This window comes from Anomaloglossus baeobatrachus, chromosome 6 (genome assembly GCF_048569485.1).
Source record: "Anomaloglossus baeobatrachus isolate aAnoBae1 chromosome 6, aAnoBae1.hap1, whole genome shotgun sequence".
Classification (NCBI taxonomy): domain Eukaryota; kingdom Metazoa; phylum Chordata; class Amphibia; order Anura; family Aromobatidae; genus Anomaloglossus; species Anomaloglossus baeobatrachus.
The window spans coordinates 427694191-427708916 of NC_134358.1; positions in this window are offsets into that span (position 1 = coordinate 427694191).

Genomic DNA, 14726 nt, shown 5'->3' on the forward strand with positions numbered 1-14726 from the left:
TACAAAAAGTTGTCTCAGAGATTTAAACTGTCAGTTTCCACTATGAGGAACATAGTAAGGAAATGGAAGAACACAGGTACGGTTCTTGTTAAGCCCAGAAGTGGCAGGCCAAGAAAAATATCAGAAAGGCAGAAAAGAAGAATGGTGCGAACAGTCAAGGACAATCCACAGACCACCTCCAAAGACCTGCAGCTTCATCTTGCTGCAGATGGTGTCAATGTGCATCGGTCAACAATATAGCGCACGTTGCACAAGGAGAAGCTGTATGGGAGAGTGATGCAAAGCCGTTTCTGCAAGCATGCCACAAACAGTCACCTGAGGTATGCAAAAGCACATTTGGACAAGCCAGTTACATTTTGGAAGAAGGTCCTGTGGACTGATGATGAAACAAAGATTGAGTTGTTTGGTCATACAAAAAGGTGTTATGCATGGAGGCATAAAAACACGGCATTCCAAGAAAAGCACTTGCTACCCACAGTAAAATTTGGTGGAGGTTCCATCATGCTTTGGGGCTGTGTGGCCAATGTCGGCACTGGGAATCTTGTTAAAGTTGAGGGTCGCATGGATTCAACTCAGTATCAGCAGATTCTTGACAATAATGTGCAAGAATCAGTGACGAAGTTGAAGTTTACAGGGGATGGATATTTCAGCAAGACAATGATCCAAAACACCGCTCCAAATCTACTCAGGCATTCATGCAGAGGAACAATTACAATGTTCTGGAATGGCCATCCCAGTCCCCAGACCTGAATATCATTGAAAATCTGTGGGATGATTTGAGGCATGCTGTCCATGCTCGGTGACCATCAAACGTAACTGAACTGGAATTGTTTTGTAAACAGGAATGGTCAAATATACCTTCATTCAGGATCCAAGAACTCATTAAAAGCTACAGGAAGCGACTAGAGGCTGGTTTTTTTGCAAAAGGAGGATCTAATAAATATTAATGTCACTTTTATGTTGAGGTGCCCATACTTTTGCACCAAATTTTGTTTAAATGATGATTGCGCATTTTCTGTTAGCGCAATAAACCTCATTTCAATCCAGAAATATTACTCAGTCCATCAGTTATTAGATATATGAAACTGAAATATCTGTTGCAAAAACCCAAATTGTTATAAAGAAGAAAGGTTAACATTAATAAGGGTGCCCAAACGTTTTCATATGACTGATTATATATATATATATATCTATATATATATATATATATATAGTGCTGGCCAAAAGTATTGGCACCCCTGCAATTCTGTTAGATAATACTCAGTTTCTTCCTGAAAATTATTGCAATCACAAATTCTTTGGTATTATTATCTTCATTTAATTTGTCTTTAATGAAAAAAAAAAATTGTCATAAAGCCAAATTGGATATAATTCCACACCAAACATAAAAAGGAGGTGGACAAAAGTATTGGCACTGTTTGAATAATCATGTGATGCTTCTCTAATTTGTGTAATTAACAGCACCTGTAACTTACCTGTGGCACCTAACAGGTGTTGGCAATAACTAAATCACACTTGCAGCCAGTTGAAATGGATTAAAGTTGACTCAACCTCTGTCCTGTGTCCTTGTGTGTACCACATTGAGCATGGAGAAAAGAAAGAAGACCAAAGAACTGTCTGAGGACTTGAGAATCCAAATTGTGAGGAAGCATGAGCAATCTCAAGGCTACAAGTCCATCTCCAAAGACCTAAAAGTTCCTGTGTCTACGGAGCGCAGTGTCATCAAGAAGTTTAAAGCCCATGGCACTGTGGCTAACCTCCCTAGATGTGGAAGGAAAAGAAAAATTGACGAGAGATTTCAACGCAAGATTGTACAGATGGTGGATAAAGAACCTCGAGTAACATCCAAACAAGTTCAAGCTGCCCTGCAGTCCGAGGGTACAACAGTGTCAACCCGTACTATCCGTCGGCGTCTGAATGAAAAGGGACTGTATGGTAGGATACTCAGGAAGACCTCACTTCTTACCCCGAGACATAAAAAAGTCAGGCTGGAGTTTGCCAAAACTTACCTGAGAAAGCCTAAAATGTTTTGGAAGAATGTTCTCTGGTCAGATGTGACAAAAGTAGAGCTTTTTGGGAAAAGCCATCAACATAGAGTTTACAGGAAAAAAGAGGCATTCAAAGAAAAGAACATGGTCCCTACAGTCAAACATGGCGGAGGTTCCCTGATGTTTTGGGATTGCTTTGCTGCCTCTGGCACTGGACTGCTTGACCGTGTGCATGGCATTATGAAGTCTGAAGACTACCAACAAATGTTGCAACATAAGGTAGGGCCCAGTGTGATAAAGCTGAGTCTTTCTCAGACGTCATGGACAATGACCCAAAACACACTTCAAAAAGCACTATAAAATGGTTTGATAGAATGCACTGGAGACTACTAAAGTGGCCAGCAATTAGTCCAGACCTGAATCCCATAGAACACCTGTGGAGAGATCTCAAAATGGCAGTTTGGAGAAGGCACCCTTCAAATCTCAGGGACCTGGAGCAGTTTGCCAAAGAAGAATGGTCTAAAATTCCAGAAGAGCATTGTAAGAAACTCATTGATGGGTACCGGAAGCGGTTGTTCGTAGTTATTTTGGCTAAAGGTTGTACAACCAAGTATTAAGCTAAGGGTGCCAATACTTTTGTCTGGCACATTTTTGGAGTTTTGTGTGAAATGATCAATGATTTGATTTTTGTTTCATTCTCTTTTGTGTTTTTTCATTGCAAGCAAAATAAATGAAGATAATAATAGCAAAGAATTTGTGATTGCAATCATTTTCAGGAAGAAACTGAGTATTATCTGACAGAATTGCAGGGGTGCCAATACTTTTGTCCAGCACTGTACATATATGTATGTATGCATATATATATATATATATATATATATACTAGAAGGTGGCCCGATTCTACGCATCGGGTATTCTAGAATTTACGTATTGTGTAGTTCATGTATGATTTTTGTTTTATATATATATATATATATATATATATATATAGATGTTGTTGTGTGTAGTTACCAAGTGTTTGTGTAGGGCCCTGTACATGTTCTGGGTGTTGTCAGGGTGTGGCGGGGGGTGACAGCGGTGTTGTATGTGTGTTGCGTGTGTTGCGTTGTTTGTGGAGCGCTGTGTGTCTGTAGCGTTGTGTGTGTTGCGCGGTTTGTGTGGGTGTGGTGTGTTTTGGGGGGAGGTATGTTTTGTACAATGTGTGTGTTGCGTGGTATTTGCGTATATTTATGTATGCCGCGGTGTTTGTGTGTTGGGTGTTGTGTGTGTGCGGCGTTGTCTGTGTGTGTGTGGGTGTCTGTGTATGGCGGTGTTTGTGGTTCCCAGTGTGTGTGTGGTGTGTTGTGTGTGTGTGTTGGGGGGAGGTGTGCACCTCCCATCGTGCTCCATGTCCCATGCTGCGCACCCCCCATCATGCCCCATCCCTAATGCTGCGCACCCCCATCGTGCTCCATCCCCCATGCTGCCCACCCCCCATCGCGCTCCATCCCCTATGCTGCGCATTCCCCATCGTGCTCCATCCCCCATGCTGCGCACCCCCCATCGTGCTCCATCCCCCATGCTGCGCACTCCCCATCGTGCTCCATCCCCCATGCTGCGCACTCCCCATCGTGCTCCATCCTCCATGCTGCGCACTCCCCATCGTGCTCCATCCCCCATGCTGCGCACTCCCCATCGTGCTACATCCCCCATGCTGCGCACCCCCCATCGTGCTACATCCCCCATGCTGCGCACCCCCATCGTGCTACATCCCCCATGCTGCGCACCCCATCGTGCTCCATCCCCTATGCTGCACATTCCCCATCGTGCTCCATCCCCGATGCTGCGCACCCCCCATAGTGCTCCACCCCCCATGCTGCGCACTCCCCATCGTGCTCCATCCCCCATGCTGCGCACTCCCCATCGTGCTCCATCCTCCATGCTGCGCACTCCCCATCATGCTACATCCCCCATGCTGCGCACCCCCCATTGTGCTACATCCCCCATGCTGCGCACCCCATCGTGCTCCATCCCCCATGCTATAATAGTTCTCCTATTATACTCAGAGAGGAATATAATAGGAGGACTATAATAGGAGGAGTAGTCCTGGGGGGAGAGGAGTATAATGCCGGCTCCCTGCACATGTGTACCGGGAGCTGGTGTACACTGGTAACTATGATACACATCGGGTAACTAAGGGACCTTAGTTACCCGATGTGTATAATGGTTACCAGCGTTCATCGGCTCCGTCAAGATCCCAGCATCGCAAGGTTATGTCTGGCGCTGCTGGGATCGTGACGGAGCCGGTGTACACTGGTAACTATGATACACATCGGGTAACTAAGGGACCTTAGTTACCCGATGTGTATAATGGTTACCAGCGTTCACCGGCTCCGTCAAGATCCCAGCATCGCAAGGTTATGTCTGGCGCTGCTGGGATCGTGACGGAGCCGGTGTACACTGGTAACTATGATACACATCGGGTAACTAAGGGACCTTAGTTACCCGATGTGTATAATGGTTACCAGCGTTCACCGGCTCCGTCAAGATCCCAGCATCGCAAGGTTATGTCTGGCGCTGCTGGGATCGTGACGGAGCCGGTGTACACTGGTAACTATGATACACATCGGGTAATTAAGGGACCTTAGTTACCCGATGTGTATAATGGTTACCAGCGTTCACCGGCTCCGTCACGATCCCAGCAGGGCAAGGTTATGTCTGGCGATGCGTACGGAGGGCCGAGGCGAGTGGCCAATCCATGCGGAGGGCGGGGCCAGGCCGAGGCGAGCGACCAATCCGTGGGGGGGCGGAGCCGAGGCGAGGTGAGCGGCCAATCCGTGCGGGGGGGCGGGGCCATGGCGAGCCCAGCGGCCAATCAGCTTTGTGTCACCGTAACACAATTTTGGAGCAAGACAGACAGACAGACAGAATAAGGCAATTATATATATAGATATTAAATATCTATATATACTGTATACTGTATATACATATATATATATATATAGTATATATACAACGTGTATATATATATATATATATATATATATTTTTTTTTTTTTTTATATATATATAGATAGATAGATAGATAGTTCCATCAACCTATTCAAATTCTAATCTGCTCCTGAATATTATATACAAGCATACTATACTTCAAACCTATTGTGTCTGAAAAAGACCTTTCAGTTTGTGTTTGGCAAAAAAGAATGAATTTACCTCTTTACAGTGATAACTTATTCTTACCCTCTAGCAATTCTCACATTATCCCACAGGAAGGAACCAGAAAATCTTTAACCCCTGAACTACTTTGCTTCGCGATTTTCCGTTTTTGCTCTTTCATTTTTTCTTCCTTTTATTCCAAGAGCCATAACTTTTTGATTTTTCTGTCCCCATAGCTGTATCAAAGCTTGATTTTGTGGGATGCATTGCAATTTTGTATGGCTCCATTTATTTTATCATGTGAAACCCTGGAAAGCAGGAAAAAAATTCCAAGTGTGTTGAAATTGCACAAAAAGGGCAATCCACAACTGATTTGGCAATATGATTCCTCAGGTCAGTAAGATTACATAAAAATCAAACATTTATAGGTTTTTTTCTATTTAAGTATTGAAAAAAAATGGAAATTTGTAAGAAAAAGAATGCTTTGGTTGTATCACCATTTTCCGAGACTTGTAACGTTTTCAATTTTTGGAATCTGGGACACTGTGTGAGGGCTTATTTTTCTGTCCTGAGCTGACATTTTTATTGATATTATATTGGGGTAGATACGATTTTTTTCAGGGATATTGATATGATTTCTTTTCCTCATTACACTGTTTACCAATTGGATTAATCTATTTTATATTGTGATAGATCAAACTTATAAAAACGCAAAAATGCCAAATATGTATATTTTTATTTATTTTATAAATTGTCTTCTTTTTTATGTGGCAAAAGGGGGTGATTTGAACTTTTGGGTTTTTTTTTCATAATTTTAAAACCTTTTTTATTTTTCATTATTTTCTAGTCCTCTCAGAGGAATTGAATCTGTAATCTTACGATCGCTTGTGCTGTACAGAGAGGTGCATCATCATTGCTCTGTGTAGCTGAAATTATGATCTCCTATGAACACCAGCTCACAGCCGGCAATCACAGAAGGATTGTACTGGGAGACCAAGGAGTCATCAGTTGACCCCTAGCTGTTATGACAGCCCATCAGCTCCCCACGATAATGTCACATATGATGGGTGCAAAGAATGATGTAATCCCCTGCTGCCGCATTTTAGGTCCTGCTGTGAGAGATTGTCAATGGAATTTAACTTTTTAACAGTCTCTGATCTACCCTCGGCTGTTAGAGGTACATTATGGCCGATTACATAAGCCGCTATATGCACAGAATGCTGCAGTTGTAAAACTTAGGCCAGATATGCAACACAAAACAATGACATCACAGTTGTGAAAATAACGAATTTTTATTAGATGATAACAAGAAGAGATGGAGAAGGGATGGATAAGCCACGGGCAATATAGAAGTTCAAAGCAAATAAATCAAATTACAGTTAGCACATTTCACAGTTACAATTAACTGATCAGGTACATGCAATCTCTGCAGGTTATTTTAAACAGATTCTCTTAACAATAACCCAACCATCAGTGGAGTGTCGGTGTCGCTCTTACTTATAGTCACAAAAAGTAATTAAACAAGAAAAACTTAGACATAAATCTATCTAAAGGGTGTTTTACATGCTGCGACATCGCTAACGATATATCGTCGGGGTCACGGTGTTTGTGACACACATCCAGCGTCGTTAGCGACATCGCAGCATGTGACATCTAGTAGCAATGATCAACGATCGCAATAACGTAAAAAATCGTTGATCTTTGACATGTCGCTACTTTTCCTAATATCGTTGCTGCAGGTACGATGTTGTTCGTCGTTCCTGCGGCACCACACATCGCTGTGTGTAACACCGCAGGAACGACGAACATCTCCTTACCTGAGTCCACCAGAAAAGAAGGATGGAAGGAGGTGGGCAGGATCTTCCGCCCGCTCATCTCCGCCCCTCCGCTTCTATTGGACAGCTGCCGTGTGACGTCGCTGTGACGTCGCACAAACCGCCCCCTTAGAAAGGAGGCGGTTTGCTGGCCAGAGCGACGGCGCAGGGAAGGTAAGTCCGTGTGATGGGTGTAAGTGATGTTGTGCGCCACGAGCAGCGATTTGCCCGTGTTGCACAACCGACAGGGGCGGGTACGCTCGCTAGTAATATCGATAGCGATATCGCAGCGTGTAAAGTGCCCTTAAGGTAGCAGTTCACTAAACGTAGTGCAATGTTACAATACACTACACCAACAGTTAAGTTTAGTTATAAACTATTCTCTCAGTACCGTACGTCAAGGCAGGAAGTAATGGTCCACTTTTCTTGGATGCTGCTCCAGAGTAAATGTTTATTTCTCAGTCTCTGGTCCTTGATGTCCAATCTTCGGTTTTTGACCACATTGTCTGGACCTCTTCTGGTAATGGTATTTGGTGTTCGTCTTCCTCTGGCAATAATATTTGGTCTGCAGGTTCTTCTGGCAACAGTATTCAGTCTTCGAGGTTCTCTAGTGATGGTATTTGGTCTTTTGGGTTCCTTTGGCAACTTATTTGGTCTTCAAGTTCCTCAAAAATTGGAATTCAGTATTCAGTTTCCTCTGGCAATGGTATTCAGTCTTCATTCTCCTCTGGGTTCAGTACACTTCCAGATGAGTACCCCGCAGTTGACATGGGCCTGCCCTGCTGTGCGCATGCCTGCTAGCTGTCATGCCATGATTACAGAATATCTGGCATATGGCGCAAGAGGGAGAAAACCAGGTTACATGTATAAGGAAGTCCCTAGTGAAAGGGGAGAGGGATGAACACCTCACACTCATCTGAACCTAATCTCTGCAATCCCAAGCTGCCCAAGATAGCTCCTTCCTGCAGTGCGCTGTCACGTGCCTTGGTCCTCGCTGACCCTAAACTTTCCCTGACTAGTGAGTAGAGCAGTGAGACACTAGTCTCACTACTACAATAAGACAACATGAGGAAGTTAAGACACAAGAAATAGAAATCCTAAGTTTCTCCAGCAGTAAACTTGTCAGCTGCAGCCTCTCCAGAGACAGGCTCTTTCAAAGTGGTCAGTATAGAGATTCTATCACCGGCATGGAGTACAGCCAGGATTGGGTAAATATAGTGGAATGGTGTGATGACAAGATGTTGCAGCTGTGATAAGGCTATGATTAATCTGAGCCACAAGGGAAAAAGTCATTATCCCTTTCAGCATCAACTGAAAGTAAAGCCACTCCAATACAAGATGTAACCTGCAGACAGGACACACTTGTGACACTGTCCCAGCCTTTCATATTTGTAACTGTGCCACAGTTCTCAACTTCTAACTCTTCCCTTGAAGAAACATATTTCTTACTAGATTGGTTGCTGATGACCATGGTCCTCCAGGAGATGGCAATGTTTGTGTACAAATGCCATGCAATAATGGGTATGAGTACCTTCCTCTGGCCACGCCCTTACACTGGCTCAGCATGCAAGCTCTCATCAAAGGCAGGGACACTATCTTTGATGTACATGTAAGTCAAAGGCAGTGAAGAGGTTAATCTCACATTGCAAAACTTTGTTAAACACACGATACTGGTCAAAAGTTTGGACACACCTATTTATGCAATAGTTTTCTTGCACTTATTGGAATGTGCACATTGAGTTCAGGTGATTGTAAGGGTAATGTCATCTGACTCAGCATTCAATCCCTCTACTTCTTGGTCTTGAAGCCCTACTATAGTCTGGAGGTGTTTTGGGTAATTTGGTCTCTCTCATGACCTTGAATAATATTGTTAGCTTTTACCTCCGAGAATCAAATTTACTTCTAAATTCATTTCATTGTACCTCTATAGATTGCTCTTTAAAACATATGCAACATGCCCTCAAAAACTGATCTGTTGATATGGTATGCAACAACTGTTGATAAGGGGATTTTGTACTTATGAAAGCATTGACTGAAGTGTATTTATGGTGCCCTCCATTGTTCTACAGAGTTTTTAATCTAAAATGTTTATTACATTGTTTGTCACGGTCATTGCACATAAGATATTGAATCTTAAGATTATGACAATTAAAATGTGTCACACAGATTAGAGAGTGGGTTCTCTCCTTGCACAAAAACAATTCATCAATGAATTACATCCACATCAAAGGTTCTCAACTGGCGTCACATGAGATCATCAATTCCCAATGATCCAAAAAGAGGTTAACATTAGAGATGAGCCAACCGGTCGCGGTTCGGCTCGAGGTCGGTTCGCCGAACGGAGCTCCCGTTCGGGTTCGGTTCGTCGAACGTTCGACGAACCGAACTCGAACTGCATAGGAAACAATGGCAGGCAATCACAAACATAAAAACACCTAGAAAACACCCTCAAAGGTGTCCAAAAGGTGACAAACAACTCACAACACAACACAAACACATGGGAAAGTGACAAGGACATATACTCATGCGAAAACAAAAGAGTTGGACAAGGAAAAAGAGGAGGAGACACAGATATAGGCATGGCATGCCCTTCTAAAATCATGTAAAACACCGCAAGGTGACTCCAAGCGGAGTCTCCCTTTTTTCCAAAAATTGGGCCCTACACACACCCACCCCTTCAGTGGCAGCACTTGTGCCCCAGTTGTACACTTCCCAGCTAGATTTGCATCAAGCACATTCAAAAATACGCCATACTTAACCGTCCCCAGGATGACACCGGGGTAGGTAGCAAAGTCTTTCCTGATCCCAGCTCTGTTCATCTTGGCTTCTTTTAAAAACAATGTAAGCAAGGGTTACTCCAAGCGGAGTCTCCCTTTTTTCCAAAAATTGTGCCCCACACACACCCACCCATTCTGTGGCAGCACTTGTGCCCTAGTTGTACACTTCACAGCTAAATTTTCATCAAGCACATTCCAAATCCACAAGCATTTACTCTCCCCAGGATGACACAGGGGTAGTAAATTTCTGGTGGATCCATGACTTGTTCATTTTTTCATTTTGATGAACGTCAGTCTGTCCACATTGTCACTGGACAGACGCGTGCGCTTATCTGTCAGCACACACCCAGCAGCACTGAAGACACGTTCAGAGACAACGCTGGCAGCTGGACACGACAAAATCTCCAAGGCGCAACTGGAGAGCTCTGGCCATTTTTCTAGATTTGAAGCCCAAAATGAGCAAGGCTCCATTTGCAAAGTCACGGCATCAATGTTCATTTGGAGATACTCCTGTATCATCCTCTCCAGCCGTTGACTATGTGTCAGACTTGTTGTCTCTGGTGGCCTTGCAAAGGAGGGTCTGAAAAAATTATGAAAAGATTCCATAAAATTGCTGTTACCAGCACCAGATACAGTCCTACTGGTACGGGTAGACTGTTGAAGATGACGAGACCGTCCCATGTTTGTCAAGTTAAAACTGGGAGATTCACTCCCTGCACCTGCACGGTTGTTTGGTGGAAAAGCCGAGCTAAGATCGAGTAACAGCTTCTGCTGATACTCCTGCATACGTGCGTCCCTTTCTATGGCTGGAATTATGTCACAAAATTTGGACTTGTACCGGGGATCTAATAGTGTGGCAATCCAGTAGTCATCATCACTTCTAATTTTGACAATACGAGGGTCATGTTGGAGGTAGTGCAACAAGAAGGCACTCATGTGTCTTGCGCAGCCATGCGGACCAAGTCCACGCTGTGTTTGTGGCAAAGAGGTGCTACCCGTTCTTTCTTCCTCTGACATCTCCCCCCAACCTCTTTCAACTGAAATTTTACCAAGGTCTCCCTCATCCGCTGAGTCTTCCATGTCCATGGACAGTTCGTCCTCCATTTCTTCATGTTCTCCTGCACCTTCCTCAACATTTCGCCTGCTACTATGCGCCCTTGTTGATCCCTGTCCCCCATGGTCCCATGCCTGCTGTGTTGGTAATGATGAACGTCTGGACCTTGGTGATGTTGTTGTCCCTTGCGCATATGAATCCTCCTGTAGTTCCTCCCCTTCCTGTTGTCCCACCCCCTGACTCCGAATAGTGTTTAGCGTGTGCTCCAGCATGTAAATGACTGGAATTGTCATGCTGATAATGGCATTGTCAGCGCTAAACATATTCGTCGCCATGTCGAAACTGTGCAGAAGGGTGCATAGGTCCTTGATCTGAGACCACTCCATCAGGGTGATCTTCCCCACCTCTGCATCTCGTTGGCCCAGGCTATATGTCATGACGTATTGCACCAGGGCTCGGCGGTGCTGCCACAGTCACTGTAACATGTGGAGAGTCGAATTCCAGCGTGTCGCCACATCGCATTTCAGGCGATGAAACGGCAGGCCGAAAGACTTCTGGAGCGATGCAAGTCGCTCAGCTGCGGTGGTTGAACGGCGGAAGTGAGCAGACAGTTTTCGTGCCCTGGTCAGAAGGCCATCTAGGCCGGGATAGTGTGTTAAAAATTGCTGGACAACAAGGTTCAACACGTGAGCCATACAAGGCACGTGTGTCACCTTGCCCAGGCGAAGGGCCGCACCCAGGTTTGCAGCATTGTCGCACACGGCCCTACCAGGCTGCAGGTTGAGTGGAGACAACCATTTATTAAACTCGGACCGCAGAGCTGACCACAACTCCTCAGCTGTGTGACTCCTATTCCCAAGACATGTCAAGCTAAAGACCGCCTGATGCCATTGCGCTCTGCTGCCAGCATAGTAATGAGGGGTGCGTGATTCATTCTGCGCAGTGAGAACGCTGGTGGCCTGACCAGGCAGGCTTGGGGCGGAGGTGGAGGACCCAGATGAGGTGGAGGAGGCAGAAGCAGTGGCAGAACTTGGACAGACAGAGGATTGACACACAAGTCGTGGGGACGGCAAGACTTGTGCAGCAGACCCTTCACCATCTATCACCATAGTTACCCAGTGCCCAGTCAGCGACATGTAACGTCCCTGTCCATGCTTACTGGTCCAAGTATCGGTGGTGAAATGCACCCGTTGACACACAGAGTTTCTCAAGGAAGCGGTGATGTTGTGTGCGACATGCTGGTGTAGCGCGGGCACACCTTTCTTAGAGAAGTAGTGGCGACTAGGCATCTGGTACTGGGACACAGCGACAGACATAAGGTCTCTAAAATCCTGTGTGTCCACTAGGCGGAAAGGCAGCATTTCGGTAGCCAAGAGCTTACAGAGAGATAGAGTCAACCTCTTAGCTTTGTCATGGGTCGCAGGAAATGGCCTTTTATTTGACCACATCTGAGGGACAGAGATCTGGCTGCTGTGTGTAGACGGTGTTGAGTAGGGTGTCCCTGGAAAAATGCAGGTTTGTGAGGAAAGTGCAGGCGGAGACATGATGTTGCCTTCATCCAACGTTGGTGCTATCGATGTCTGAGAGAGCTGTACACACTCACTTGTTTCCCCTTCCAAACCAACTGACGACCTACCAAGCAAACTGCCTGTTGCGGTTACAGTGGTGGAAGTTGTGCGTGGAAAACCAGGTGTGACAGCTGTCCCCACAGTCCTAGAAGATGAAGAGCGCGCGGATGCACTGGAAGGGGCAGGCCGTGGATGGTTCGCTCCGCTAGGCCGCATTGCAGCACGGTGAGCTTCCCACTGGGACCTATGATATTTATTCATGTGACGATTCATGGAAGAAGTTGTCAAACTGCTGAGGTTTTGCCCTCTACTAACAGAATCACGACAAATTTTACACATCACATAATTTGGGCGATCTTTTTCTATGTCAAAAAAGGACCAGGCTAGGCAAGGCTTAGAGGGCATGCGACCTGCTGAGCCCCCCCCGACTAGTGCTCAGAGGCAGAGTGGTGGCTGATGATGCAGTTGTAGACGTGCTACCAGTGCTCCGACTCTGTCCAGGAAGGCGCAAGGTAACTTCGTCGTCGGTTGCATCCTCCTCCACCGCCTCTGTTGACCTCCTCGAGTGCCTGACTGGGGGTTGACAGTAGGTGGGATCTAGAACTTCATCATCAATTGTTGTATTTGCACTCCCCTCCCCCTCAGACCGAGCCTCTTCTTGCCCTGACCGAATATTTAAGTTGTCATCCCAATCTGGTATCTGCGTCTCATCGTCATCAGTATGTTCCTCATTGTCTATAACCACAGGTGTTACAGTTTGTGACAAAGGGTCAACATTATGCTCAGAAACTTGGTCCTCACGGCCTGAATCAGAGTCACAAAGGTTCTGGGCATCACTGCAGACCATTTCCTGGTCTGTACTCACTGTAGCTTGGGAGCAGACCTCTGATTCCCAGGCTATAGTGTGACTGAACAGCTCTGCAGACTCAGCCATCTCAGTTCCACCATACTGTGCAGGGCTGATGGAGACTTCAGTGCTGGGAGAAAGCAAGTTTGATTGGGATGACAACTCCGAGGACTGGTGTTTTTTGGATGCGGTACTTGAAGTGGCTGAGAGGGCACTTGTTGGACCACTTGAGATCCATTCAAGCATTTTCCTTTTTTGGCCATCATCTACCTTTGTTCCTGTTGTTCGTGTCCGTAAAAAAGGGAGCACATCGGATTGTCCACGGTAAGTAGTAGACATCTTACTTTTGCTGGTAGATGGTCTATCTTCAGCAGATGATAATGGAGCTTTGCCACCTTCCCCACCGACAAACCCTTTTTTTCCTTTTCCACCACGCCTCTTCCCCTTTCCACCAGCATCTGTCATTTTGCCACTCATGTTGATTGCGACAAGATTGTGCACTGAAAATGTGGTAGTAAAAATTGAGAGGTGGTGTAGATTGCAGCGGTGGTCTAGCTTTATTAACAGCAGAATAATAAAGAATAAATATCCCCGACAATGCAACTATGGCCCTTAAACTGGCAGCATAAATTGCTAGTATAATAGCTTAGTTATAATGAGTTGGAGTGTGCAATGCAGGCAGACGTGCTGCAAATATCTGTGCACTAGTGGGACAATACAGAAGTCCAATAGCCACGTTTAGGATGCCACTAGGTTCACTCAGTGTTTGCTAGTATAATGGCTTAGTTATAATGAGTTGGAGTGTGCAATGCAGGCAGACGTGCTGCAAATATCTTTGCACTACTGGGACTATACAGAAGTCCAATAGCCACGTTTAGGATGCCACTAGGTTCACTCAGTGTTTGCTAGTATAATGGCTTAGTTATAATGAGTTGGAGTGTGCAATGCAGGCAGACGTGCTGCAAATATCTTTGCACTATTGGGACTATACAGAAGTCCAATAGCCACGTTTAGGATGCCACTAAGTTCACTCAGTGTTTGCTAGTATAATGGCTTAGTAACAATGAGTTTCAGTGTGCAAAGGGCAGGAGGGTACAGTGGCAGGGTTGTGGGTCTGGGTAGAGGAAAGGAAGCCTGTTTTTCTATCCCTCCTAATGGGGAAATGCAGCGAGGAAATCCCTGACCTTAGCTACACAGACGCTGTCATCTTGTGTAGCTGTTAAACTCTGTTTTCAGGACCTGTCACCTATGGCTCTGACCCTGCCGGTATGAGCCCTTAAAAGGACTGATAGAAAGTGCTCTCCCTAAGCTGTCCAGCCCTGTGTATGGAGCGTATACAGGTGTATCGGCGATAGGAGCTGCGCCAGTGATGTCTGACACCAAGGACGCAGAAGAGATAATGGCGTCCGGACGGGCAGATACTCGTTTTTATAATGCAGGGACATGTGACATGGACATCCTATCACACATGCCGTTGCTTCTCTGGCTAAAAGTCCACTTAGCTGTGTGTGTGTCTGGGATTGGCTGACATGCTGACCCTCCC